Genomic DNA, 12,768 nt, shown 5'->3' with positions numbered 1-12,768 from the left:
ATTGGGAATTCATTATGTAAGGATAAGCCGCTAGGCACAATTTGTGTTCCACCAACCTCACTTGAAAATTTCGTAACATATATTGTGAAAAACCGAATGTCAGTTTTGAAAGTAACGTTAGTCAATAAAAATCAATAACGGTTTGTCAAATTTCAAACGTAGTGTAGTCAAAGTTTTTTTAAAATTAGTTGCTGTATCATATACAAGAAGCCACGGAAAAAAAAACTTAATTACATAAAGGTTTAATTTACATATCACAAATGTCTACACTATGATTTCAATCTTTTGGATTGTGTATGCCCAGCATTCGAAATGGACGTCATGACTTGAGAGCCCACTCTGTTGTGTGGATGAGTCACCAACCAATACAATACCTCACTCCTTATTTTACTCAATTGTTCCTACACAATCAGATAAAGTCAACTCACAAGATAGAAAACTATCACACATAACAAATTATATCTTAACTTTAACATTTGTTCCTACCATTGTTAGAGTAGGCATAGTAAGGCCACCCTATTCCTCTCATGCAGTATTATTCCACTGTCTAAGGTAAAATATGACATACATTCCACAATCAAATCTACAAAAAATATGAAATCTGTCAGCACATAGTTGGGAAATATACACTTAATTACATGTACACAATTTCATTTTTTTTGCTCACGTTGTCAGTTGCTGTTCTATAGGCACCACTTTCAACTCAAGGTCATAATTGTCATTAACAAGTTTAGGTTTTAGTTTCATTAATATTTCTACAAACCTGCTTTTCTGAGAATAAGAACAAAGTGAATGAGAAGCTTTCACCAACAAAATTTTATATATCATTATATGGGAAAAGGCATACCATAAAATATGCCATTTTTTCCTTCTCTTTCGGCAACATCGCTTCCTTCGCTTTCTTTATTTTCTTCTTTTTCTTCTTTGATTCTTTACCAAATGTTAGAATTGAGTCCAGCACATATATTGTGGCTGTTTTCAGCTCCACAACATAGCAAAACCAATGCAATGCAAACACTATAGGGAAAAAAATAAAATCGTAATCTCCTATGTTATACCTGATGGTAGTTGGCATAAAGTCCTTCAAATGGCTATCCAAGTCCCATCTTTTTTGTTGGTGGATTATGGTTCCCTTAAATGAAAAAATGCAACAATTGTAACTTGTAAGCACCTAATAAAACAAAGGAATTAAACAGTAAGACAAACCGCAAAATCTGGACTAAAAATGTGTCGCCGCACAAGTTGATCCTTTTCCTTTTGCTTATTGACTAAAAGTATTCCAATTAATGTAACAACCTACATAAGAAAATTACAGTTACATTAAAATTTTACTATAACTTGATCTATTTTAACTAGCACACTTGCTCACCGAACTACTGATCCATTATCTAGGACCTAGATACTTGCATTAATATCTTGTCACATAATACTACTCAATCTCCACAATTTTTTTGTTACAGAAAAAATATTATATCAACCAATCGATTATGAACATATGAACTAGTAAGGTTGAATATCATACTCATGTCCCTCATTGGGTGGAATAGACTTTGTACAGTATTGGTAAACTTCTTTCTCTGTACATTGTCCTCTTTCTTCATGTCCTCTTTTTGCCTTCCCTCTATCATCCAAAAAAGTGAACGAATAGTATTGACTATTTGTCATTGTGACCGTCTTAGTGTCATTTCACCCTTAGAGTCTTTTTTTCTAATTGGCTTTTCTATTTCTTCTTGTGCACCCGATTCTCCCTCCTTTTCATTTTTATCTCCTTCTACTTGTCCTTCCTCTTCTTCTTTTTCATCTTCTCTTATCCCCCTTCCTCTTCATTTTCATCTCCTTCTACTTATCCTTCCTCTTCCTCCTTCTCATCTTCTCCAAATTCTCCCTCCTCTTCATTTTCATCTCCTGTCTCTTCTCCTTCCTCTTCTTTGTCATCATGTTCCAACTCTTCCTCCTCTTCCTCTTCACCATCATGCTGTTGAACAACTTTCTCTCCTCTTCTTTTATCTTGGAGCTTGAGGAGTCTTTGTGCAATTTCACATGTAAAGGTCACAATATCTCTGTATACCTCTTTTATGTCTTGCACCATATAAAATATCATATATTTAAAATTATATAAAAAATAACTTTGCTAATTAACAACCATTTGGATCATAAAATTATATAAAATTTTGCCCTTACTGGATCATAAAATGAAGTCATTTCTGGAAGCTCTACTGAGAAGCCGTCATGTCCTCGAAAAGGGTGATATAAAATGCCATGATCACAACTTCTCAAGTTGAACTCACGCTGTCACTCTCTCCTCTGTCCAATGTTCCAGATCATCTTCTTGCAATGACACCTTAATTGGCTCCAATGGAAGCATTTGAAAGTAGGAAATCTACATATTTACATCTATATCATATAACCCACAGAATTTTGCAAAATAATTAACTTATAACAAATTATATCTTAATTTATCCACATACTGCAAGAAGAAATAAGCATCCTCCAACAGTTTTTTTGTGCCCATCCTTCTTCTCCCATACTTTATATTCGGCTATCTCCTTTCCAAGCTCAAATAGTATAAGGGATGACCAATCATAATGTACAATTCTTAAATTTAATCCAGACATGACCTTCAATAGTTTATCACTTATTTTGAAACTCAAACTTGGACAAAGAAAATTTCCTAAGCAATAGAAAATGAAGAGACTCAAATTTATCATTTTCTTTCCCCGAGAGTATCCTGTCCTTTATTACATTATAGGATACTTTTTTAAACTCCTTGTTTAACGACTTTAATTTATTCTTATCTCCATTCATATCAACCATCTCCCCATCATTAGGCAAGTCAAGTAAGGCATGAATCGCTTTGCCATTGATGACTTTCCTCTGACCTCTAATGAAAAGGGATGATGTAAGAGGATCAAATGCCTTCATCACTTCGTCGCACAAATCTCTAGGCAACTTGTAACATTTAATATTTAAAAGCTTACCAAATCCTATTCTATTAACGCTATCCCTCAAAGATTTTTTCTTTTTGATATAATCAAAAACTTCCTTTATCTTTGACAAAGAACACCTTGTCTCAAATGGAATCTATCTAAGAAAAACAAGTCAGCTCCATTACTTGAATTTATCACATTTTTCATGCTTCAGGTCAAAAACAATGTACCTCGTAAGCTTTTACACTAGCATTTTCCTCCTCAGCCAGACGCTTATAGTGATCTGTTCTTCTGATGACAACTTTCTCCATGCTGCAACTGCTTCTGCGTTGAGTTTCTTCAAATCATTTCCTTGAGTTGTATACTTGTCACGATACGCCTCTTTAAACTTGCTTAAGCCAGAACAACTTTTTTGCCTTAAAGGATTTCCTTTTGTTCTAACCATTGTCCTGCATACAAATAATGGGGGTTAAAAACAAACTACTATTAAATATATCTAACGTCACTAATGGATACACATGATAGCACTATTGAATTCACCAAACATCAAATCTTAGTTTTCTCCACAGAATTTCTTTGTACAAAAGATATAAATGTCTTGCCTCTTATGAAAAATCTTGATTTGCAGTTCAATCTATACTACACAGACTCTAATCAATTTATGTTGCTTAAGAGCAACAACCAAGCATCGCAATTATACACCACGTACTAAATTCTTCAAAAGTTAGCCGTTATATTGAAAATTAAAAATGATTAGAAACAAGATATTTTAAATTTATGTAAGTTCAAGACAAATAGTTATAGGGGAAGAATGTAAACATTAAACCACCCCCCCACACACACCCCAACACATGAAAAGGGTGGAACCTTGGGCTGCTTACAAAGGGAAAGATAAGACGTTAATTAGCCTTGAGGGTGTGGAGCCACTAAATCCTAATAAATTGAGATTGCTTGATTTGGCAGAGAAAGAGAAAGTGTTTAACATTGGTAAGAACAGCAAGAATGAAACTAAAATTGATACACAAAGCATTGCAAGAACCGATCTTCATAAAGAAGGACCAACAATGATTTTTGGTGTTTCTAAACTCGGGAAGAGAAGGAAATTTATGAAAGTTAGCAAACATAATGTTGCAGATAGGAGTGACAAGGTTAACAATGGAAACGATTCAATTAGACTTGTGAATTTCTTGATGCCTCAAGGTCCAGCTTTTCAAGGATGCAAAATAGTATCAAGAATGATACAAAGCAGACACGAGGAGCCAATTCAAAAACGGAAGTAAAGATAGAAGGACCTATTTCATAAAGATAGAAGTCCAGAGACCAATTTCCTAGTTTTAGAAGTTCATAGGCCAATTTACAGGTGAAAGAAAGTAAAGGAAGGCGCTGCATTTTCCCTTATCACATTATACATATTAAAACGTCACTGAACATTCCAAAATAAGCATCTCCTGCCTCAGGTCGTACACATTAGCAAGAAAAATATCAATGACAAACGTTCATAAACATTAAGCCTTTTGCACGAGAAGAATTTTGTTTCAAAGGAAAATATCAAATCCCAACAAATGCCAACCATTAAAATTGAGCCAATGCTATTTACACAAGAAGCATTCCGTTTTAAAGGAACTTAAAATTTTGCACTGGGAACATGAGCAAGTTCTATTTTCCATTGTAATTTTTGGGCTGAAAAATAACTAATTTCTACCAAAAACAAAGAATCCGACAACGATAGTCCGAGCGAGTTTGAGACCATATACTTTTTATGCTGACATTTCTCGCAGGCAAACCACAACATACTACAAGTTTGAGACTTCATAGATGAAAATCCTTACCTTTGCAGTTGGGCGAAGTATAAGAAAGCTCAGATCCGAGCAATAGCAGTCGGAGCTTCCACAGAGAGTGCGACGGAACAACACAGACGGCGCAACAGAAATGACCAACGTTGGAGAAGACCTCTCATCGACGATTGCACAATCCTACAGCTTCTATAGAGAACTTCATGAACGACAATGAACGTCGGTGAGCCAGGACAAGAAATCGCTCGACCGAGACAAGAAAATAGAGCAAGTAGGGCTCTGGTCTGCACGGTTATTTTCTTCTTTCTCTTGGGGGCAGTTTTGACAATTTGTTTTATTTTTTAATCCCAAATAAGGACCATGGTCCTTAATTGGCATTTCCATATTTCAAGGTCCCCACTTGGGATTAATGCCCTTAACCGGTCCTCAATTATCATTCTCCCTTTATAATATATAATCTGATATCTAATTGATTTGCGAACTTTATTCATCTCTCCATCAAAAGCCATACTTGAAATTAAATTTGAAATTGGTGATGGAAATGCATGCTTATTAATATTATGAGGGTTAATCGTATTTTCATTCTCAAAATGTTTAAAGTCATAATCAATTGTAGATTTTCTTCAAAAATAAAGGGTGGCATGATCACTTATAAAATTAGGTACATATTTATTCCCCTCAATAAATTCTCCAACTCCCATTTGGCATTTCAAATTCATCCTAAAGTTGCTTTTCAAAAGTCACTTTCAAAGCCTTTTTGAATTCACCTTTCAAAAGTTATTATGTCCAACTAAAAAATTCTCAAACAATATTTAACATTTGAAAAACCAGGAAATACTTTTCAAATACCAAATATTATTTACCCAAATGGACCTTTAATTTTAAAGAAGGCCTAAGTGGATGACTTCCACAAATAAGACCCTCTCCGTCTCATCTCATTTGGTGGGCTAGTGTTGATAATTCAACTAATGGTGGTGAAGTGAAGCCAATTCACCATGCATTTTTTATGTGTTCCAAGTACCACTAGGTGTAATGAACTATCCAATTAGAGCTAAAGAGAGCAACAGATTGAGAACAAGGTGAGCTAAATACTTATTATCACCCAAGCCATTGAGATGTAAATGTTGGAGACGATAAGAGATGTTGGTCAGATGACGAAAATGACAAACTAACAATGACGGTTGCAAGTGGTGAGAGAAGGGCTGAGACTTGAGAGCAACGATGAGTCAACGAGACTGTGTCCGAGCGCAAGATCGCGAGAGCAATGATGAGGTTTAGAATGAAGGAGTTCAGAAGGTCGGAGTATGGATGCGCTAGAGGAGTGAGTCAGGATGAAATGAAATAAAACTTAGCACAGAATGATAAGTGCATGATTTAAATCAGATGATGGAAATTTTAGTTTTATAAGCTTGTCTTAGTTATCAATTTAATCATTGAAATTGAGTTTTTATCAATTTATTCTTTTATTTTTTTAAAGTTTTAAAACACAAAATAACTCTTAAATTAATTTAATATGCAAAATATTTTAATAACTTGACACAAACACACATATATAATTAAATAAAAATAAATTAGTTTTCAAATTAATTTAATTTTTATCAATTTACTCCTTTACACTACATTTTATTCTTTTGTATTTTTTTTAATTTTTTTAGTCTATTTTTTTCTTTATGCAAATAATTTTACAATCTTTAAAGTTGATATTGCACTATTACACTATTCACCAACAGTGTTTGGCCATTAATTTGTCCTCTTCTTTGTGGGATCCAGTGAATAAATGTTGTTTTTTAAGGTCTTAATAATTAAATAACAGTTTTTGATTGGGTTGTAAGCATTTTTTTTGTTAGCCCATTTTCTACCCTTAAGGTCTAATGTCTCTAGCCATTTTGTTTGCCCATCCTTTCTCTATTCAAAGTTTATTGTAACCTAGATTTATTCCCCTCGCACGGGTTATTTTAATATTGAAAGATAAAAATAAAATAAAATAAAATATATAAATTTAAAAATAATTTATTTTGTGTGCTTAAAATATTATATTTAGTGTTAATAAATTGCGTTTTCTTTAGCGTACAATATTTTTGTCCACTGAATCTCTCTTCTATGGGGAATTCATATCTCACCGTACATACAAGCATTAGTTTAAAAAACAACATTCAAATAGTGATAGTACAGAATAAGGGTGTTCCACTTAAACCGATCCTGATTGATTCGATATTATCCCAATCATAAAGGAAAGGAAGGGATTTGGAATGAGATAGGATACGAAATTATCATTGAGACATCTCATCTTGAGTATTATATATATTATTTTTTATTTTAAATATATTAATTATATTAATATAATTTATACTTATATTAATTATATCAATTATAATTTTAATACTTGCAATTCTTATTTAAAACTAAAATTTTTTTATATTGATAATTTTAATCACATGGAGCAAATATGATGATATTTTTCTTTATAATATATTCATTATATTAATATAATTTATTCTTATATCTATCTATTTAATAACTTTTATTTGTAACGTATTTCTTGCTTTATTTTCAGAAGAATAAATTAACTTGATTCATCTTCACTAAAGTAAAAGAACAACGATTTAATGTTGTGCTTGACCTGTCTATTATTGCTACTCTTTTAGCATAAAGATTATTTGTATTTGCTATTATAATGTGTAATTATGATAATTCAATAACTGACTTTAAATTATTATAATTTATGTACTTATATTGTTTTGACTTTAAACTTAATAAATTATATGATTTAAAATTTTAATGAACATTATTATCCAAATTTTTCTCTGATATTATCCCATTTATCGAGACGACAGGACATTCCGATCTTGTCCCGATCTTGTCTCGACTCCTAACGGGACAGGACAACTTTCAAGACAAAACGAGATACAAGATCAAAATTTAATTTTGATCTTTTTTCAGGACGAGATACGAAACAGGGGTGTCCCAATCCTGTCCCGTCTTATGAACACTCCTAATACAGAAAAATAGGAACAAAGAGAGTACAGAAAGATAAGCATTAGTTTAGCAATTCTACTGTCGAATAACGTACTGCAACCATCTCAAAGGAACCCAACAAATATTGGAGAGAAAGGGGAACTGGAGATGTATTAAAAAAGCGCACAACCAAATTTTTTGGGAAAAAAAAAGTATTTATGAAATACTAAGGTTGCTAATGCTGCTTATGCTGCATTTGCTAGATTAAAGATAAGATAGTTGCTTATAGCCGAAATGATATGAGAAACAACCCAAGCCAAACTACTTTCTATTAAAGCGCTGAAGGCGTTTTTTTTTTTTCCCCCAAAAGAAATTAATGCCTTCGTTCTATATAGAATAACAAATGATTTCAGAGTTCTAATTACTCTGAATTTCCTTCATTTAAAAAACCAAGATAAAACAAACACATAAACTTACCAAATGACTAAAACAAGAACAAACCTAAATTATTAATAGATCAAGGATATTCAAGTATTAATGTTAGAATGATGACAAAAACTGATAATCTGGGGAAAAAAAATCCTTCAATCCAGCTTGAACTAAACAATCATAATGGATTATCAAGAACTTCATTCCAATCTAACAGAGAAGAATAACAATATAACATGTAACCATGGATTTTACTTCCGTTTTAAAATAACCATGTATTTCCCCCTACCGGATTCAATGCAAGGCAGTCATAAAGACTTCTAACAGTTCAACGTACTGAGGTTTTGTTCCTTTTATATGATGATACCCAAGCAGGTGCTTCATTAGCCAAAGCAACCCATATGGTTGGCCTCATGTGTGAAATCATTTCCACATGATCTTTGGGTTTAAGCTGTCAAAATTAATAGCAGTAATCACATTCCCCACTATTTAAAACAAAAACAGAGAACAGCTCAATTCATCCGAACAGTACATGTTGATTTAATCAAGAGATGATCACAAGCAATCTCTCGAGATGTTCCAAGTCTAGTACTTCCAGTACCTTAAAGAAGACTACTAATAGAATCCCTAACTAAAGCTGCAATCCCATATTCATGCAAATTGAGGATTCGATAGAGGCCCCCTACTACTGATATTTTTTCCGAACTGCAAAAGCATATTTGGGATAAGTTACTAAACTCGTATCAATGATATATTATAGAAAACTCTAACTTTTCTGCACAAGAATGAAATTTCATGACCACCATTTTTCCCTCATTTGCAGTTTGCACTCATAGCTTTGGTGGGTCTAAAATTGATGCGTGATGGATTCATTTTACACCACTGTTCTAAAAAGAAAAGCATGTGAACTCAGGCCAAAAGCCAAAGTACTCATTTTACTATCGTCTTATCTAATTTTTTTTCTACTTATTCTTTCACCTTGGCTTATATGAAGAAGAAATGAGACCAGGTATCAGTTTATTTTATTGAATAAGTTTAATGAGTGGAAGATCCTTGAAAATGAATTCCATGAATTACCAGAACCTACTTGATTCAGATGAAAGTAAAAAAGAAGACTAAAATGAAACATACGCGACTAAAGCTGCTCAATTGCACTTCCTAGAAATAAAAAAGACCAAAAAAGTGTCTCCATGCTGCTGCACTTAGTGGCTTACGTGCCTACTTATCACATCAGCTAGAAAAAGGTAAAGTCCCGCTAAACTCTCTTTCCCCTTGAGCTTAACTTCCTTGAAAATTGAAAAGCAAGCAAAACATCAGGAATGAGCCATCAATGTGATGATATGAACATGATTAACATGGATAATCTTTAATAAATTATCCGTCAACGTATCCTACTTATATTTGGGGCAAAAGGCACACTTGAAGGTGGGGGCACTTACTAAGACAATAATATTTAATGATAGGATGAAATGAACATCATGTTGAACAAATGAATTCATCCCTTAAAATTCCAGTTTAAAAGATTTCATACCCTTAATCAACAAAAAGAGCAAGTACCAATTTCGCCTCCCAATGTTACTAACCTAGTTCAACTTGCGTCGATCCAGTAACAATATGAGCTTCTACCACACGGGATCCCTTTGATAATGTTGAGCAAAAAAAAATTCATGTTATCAACAGTCAATTGAGGGGATCCATTGAAGTAAAAGGTTTATAAGAATAAAAAACTGCATAAGAGGACCTAGCAACCTTTCCCGCTTGTGTTGATATGTAGAGCTTCTCAAGTTTCTGATGTTGCTGGAGCTCCATCTCATCAGTAATCACATTATCTGAACCTTCATACCCCCTGCCCCAAACACTTCCAGAGAATATATACTATTAATCGCCATCTAAAATAAAGAAAGGCAAAAAAAAAAAAAAATAGGAGTGATAAATGGGAAATGCTTTATAAAAAGAAAGAACAAACCTTTAGTAACCTTCAAAATCAGAAAGTTACACTTCCTTGCACCCATCATCCTTTTTTTAAACATTTGCAAGGATTAAAAGAAAAAAAGGAAAAAAATCAGCATCTATAACAGGTATTTAGCTTGCATGCAATTTTTAAATTGTTATATGGTATAAGCAAAAAAATAGAATTAAATTGTACATACATGTCATGCAAACAAGATTGTCTAATACCAATTCATGCATAAAACTAAGTTCATCCTCCTCGTTTGAGGATACACTCAGAGAGATGGATTGTTTTATTGAGGCAGTAGAGCATCTTTCTGGTCTTCAACTTTATGATTGTTATTCATTGCTGCTGTTGTCAAAACCATCACATTTTTCAAGTTAAATGGTTGGTATGAATCTAAACAAATTGTTCTTACCCTATTTTTCTTGTTGCTCTTATGCCTATTGCATTCTAAATCAGTATCTTCAAGGCAGGAAATGACTTTGGTGTTTGCAGGAGTGAATTTCCCTGTGAATATTTTGCACTTACGGTCTAAATTTCTAATCAATATGGAAATCTGACAAGTTAATTAGGTTTCATAGACTTTAGCATAGGAGGCTACTTTGAAATAATCAACTCATACCAAATACAAATGGTGAGGGTGAAAAAAGATAGATAATGATTTAAACTTAAGATCAGATGGGAAAAACATTAGAAAGATGGTGAAGATATTTGAATGGTTCAAGGAAGAATAGAAATTAAGTGTTCACGGATTCAAACGGATGATTTATACCCGTGCCAAATTTTATACTGAAGAGGGTGAAGAAAGAAAATGACCATTAGTTCATACTCAAACAGTTAATATAAAAAAAAAATCCAATTAAAGAATAATATTCATAAATTCCCAACTTTAACAGTAACCAAAGTAAGACTAATTACAGGTATGACATTCTTTCTTGTTTCCTATTTCTACAACAAAATATAGATATTTAAGACAATTCAAGAATGCTATTTGCAGATCCATAAAGCCAAAGATGCAACAAATAAACTAATCCATTATGTATATAAAAAAAAAAAGAAAATAAACAAACAAACCATTATATTACCTCTCAACTTGGGTGCCCATCAACATCACATTCCGAAAATCCCATCAATATAAATAACCAAATAGTAATAGTTGCAACTCTTAAGCATCAACTGAATAACTTATTTCAAACATAACTAATATTGATTGTATGACAGGGACAAAAAAAGAGCCAAAAGTAGAACGTGATAAATCATCAATATATACCACCTATAGAATAAGAATAGCCGGGCCATACTAAAAGAAAATATCCATTAAATTCTAACATTCTAACTCATGTTAGATGAAAGAGTTCAGAAAGGGCACAGTTAAGGCATATCAGAGCTGTCTTCAAGTTCCTAAACTCGTGCTTCAGACTGATCATCATGTGCAAGCAAAATGCTGGTAGCCTCTGGTTCCTTCCTCTTATTCTTCAATGAATAAGGTTTGTTGTTGAGACCATTGGCTTCTAGCTTATGGTTGTAAGGTCCTGATATTGCTCTGCTTCTCCCAGTGTCATCCATAAGATCTGACCTTCTGGGATATTTTTCAACAGAATGAATACCAGTGTTTTTATTTGTTAACACTGAATCCTTCCTTTTTAAGTTGTCAACAGCATTTACTTTATTTTTTTCAAAACCATTCCTGACTGACGAAGAATCTTTCTTAGCATTCTCCAAAGAAACTAAGTCTTTTACATGTCCATTAGTTACTACAGGCTGCAAGGACACAAAAGAAGAGAAAATACGCATTCCTTCAATATCTCACTCATCCAGGGCAGACCTTAATTAATTTCGTTAACATAAAATGATTTCTTAAGTGAATAAAAAATTAAACCTTTCTTCGTTGAAAACAGAAAAAAACTAAAGTTGTTCTTATCCACGAAGAAAACAAAGAGAAAAGATTCACCAGTCCTATTGGAACTAATTCCCTTAGCAGCCAAACAGATGGAAACATTTGAAAAGCAAATGGAAATGAGATGAACCTGAGAGGCGTAGAAATAATAGTAGCAGTAGTAGCCGAAGAAGAAGAAGAGAAGAGAGAGAGAGAAAACAGAGCTCGAAGCGAGCTAATTTGAGGAGGGTGCGGCGGCAAGAGTCAGTGATCTTGGTGGAAGCAGGCAACTCTTGGATTGTATTAATCACAAACTTGCATCTCTTTTTCGCCGATTCCACTTCTAGAGTGGAGGTACGTACCAGAAGTCGACAGTGGAGATCCTAAGTGAAGGGTGAGCAGCTACATATGCTTCTCCACCGTTGTCTGAGAAATTTTGATAGTTGTTAGTTTCTGAGTTTGATGTTAGCCTGGGCCCGATCTGCATAGAGCTCGACGCTAAGGTTGATAGCAATGGCCTGAGTTAGGAGGTCCATGGCTAGCTCGGAGAAGACGCGGGGACGGGGGGATTTCGAGTGTGTTTGGATTAAAAAATTAAGGTTAGTAAATTGAAGTTAAAAAAAATAATATAATTTATGTTTGGATATTTTTTTTTAAATTTAATTGAATAAATTAAAATTTATTTAAATGATTTGATTCAAAAGTCAATTGCGATGAATAATGATTAAAATAAACATGAGTTTTGTTATATATATATTTTTGACTAGTTTGATATTTTTAAGAAAAAATTATTAATTTTAAAATTACAATTTTTAAAAAAATTAGATTACAAAT

General features: G+C 33.1%; 1 long non-coding RNA gene across 7 annotated transcripts; it reads right to left on the bottom strand.

Moving 5' to 3' along the window:
• Positions 1-8,389: 8,389 nt before the first annotated feature.
• Positions 8,390-12,429, bottom strand: LOC129292671 (uncharacterized). 7 transcript variants are annotated; one of them, XR_008588938.1, is made up of 5 exons: positions 10,071-11,113; positions 9,854-9,962; positions 9,636-9,742; positions 9,236-9,390; positions 8,390-8,809 (listed from the first exon to the last, which is right to left on the bottom strand). It is a non-coding gene; the product is annotated as an uncharacterized LOC129292671 (long non-coding RNA). The 7 variants fall into 7 exon arrangements; XR_008588934.1 differs by having other exon boundaries at positions 8,397-8,809; positions 9,636-9,962; XR_008588937.1 differs by lacking the exon at positions 9,236-9,390 and having other exon boundaries at positions 8,399-8,809.
• Between the last annotated feature and the right edge of the window lie 339 nt (positions 12,430-12,768).

Source organism: Prosopis cineraria, unplaced genomic scaffold (genome assembly GCF_029017545.1).
Source record: "Prosopis cineraria cultivar Desert tree isolate PC_DT_omini unplaced genomic scaffold, ASM2901754v1 PC14, whole genome shotgun sequence".
Classification (NCBI taxonomy): domain Eukaryota; kingdom Viridiplantae; phylum Streptophyta; class Magnoliopsida; order Fabales; family Fabaceae; genus Prosopis; species Prosopis cineraria.
The sequence above is the reverse complement of the archived record's forward strand: the minus strand, read 5'-3'. Positions and strand labels throughout refer to the sequence as shown.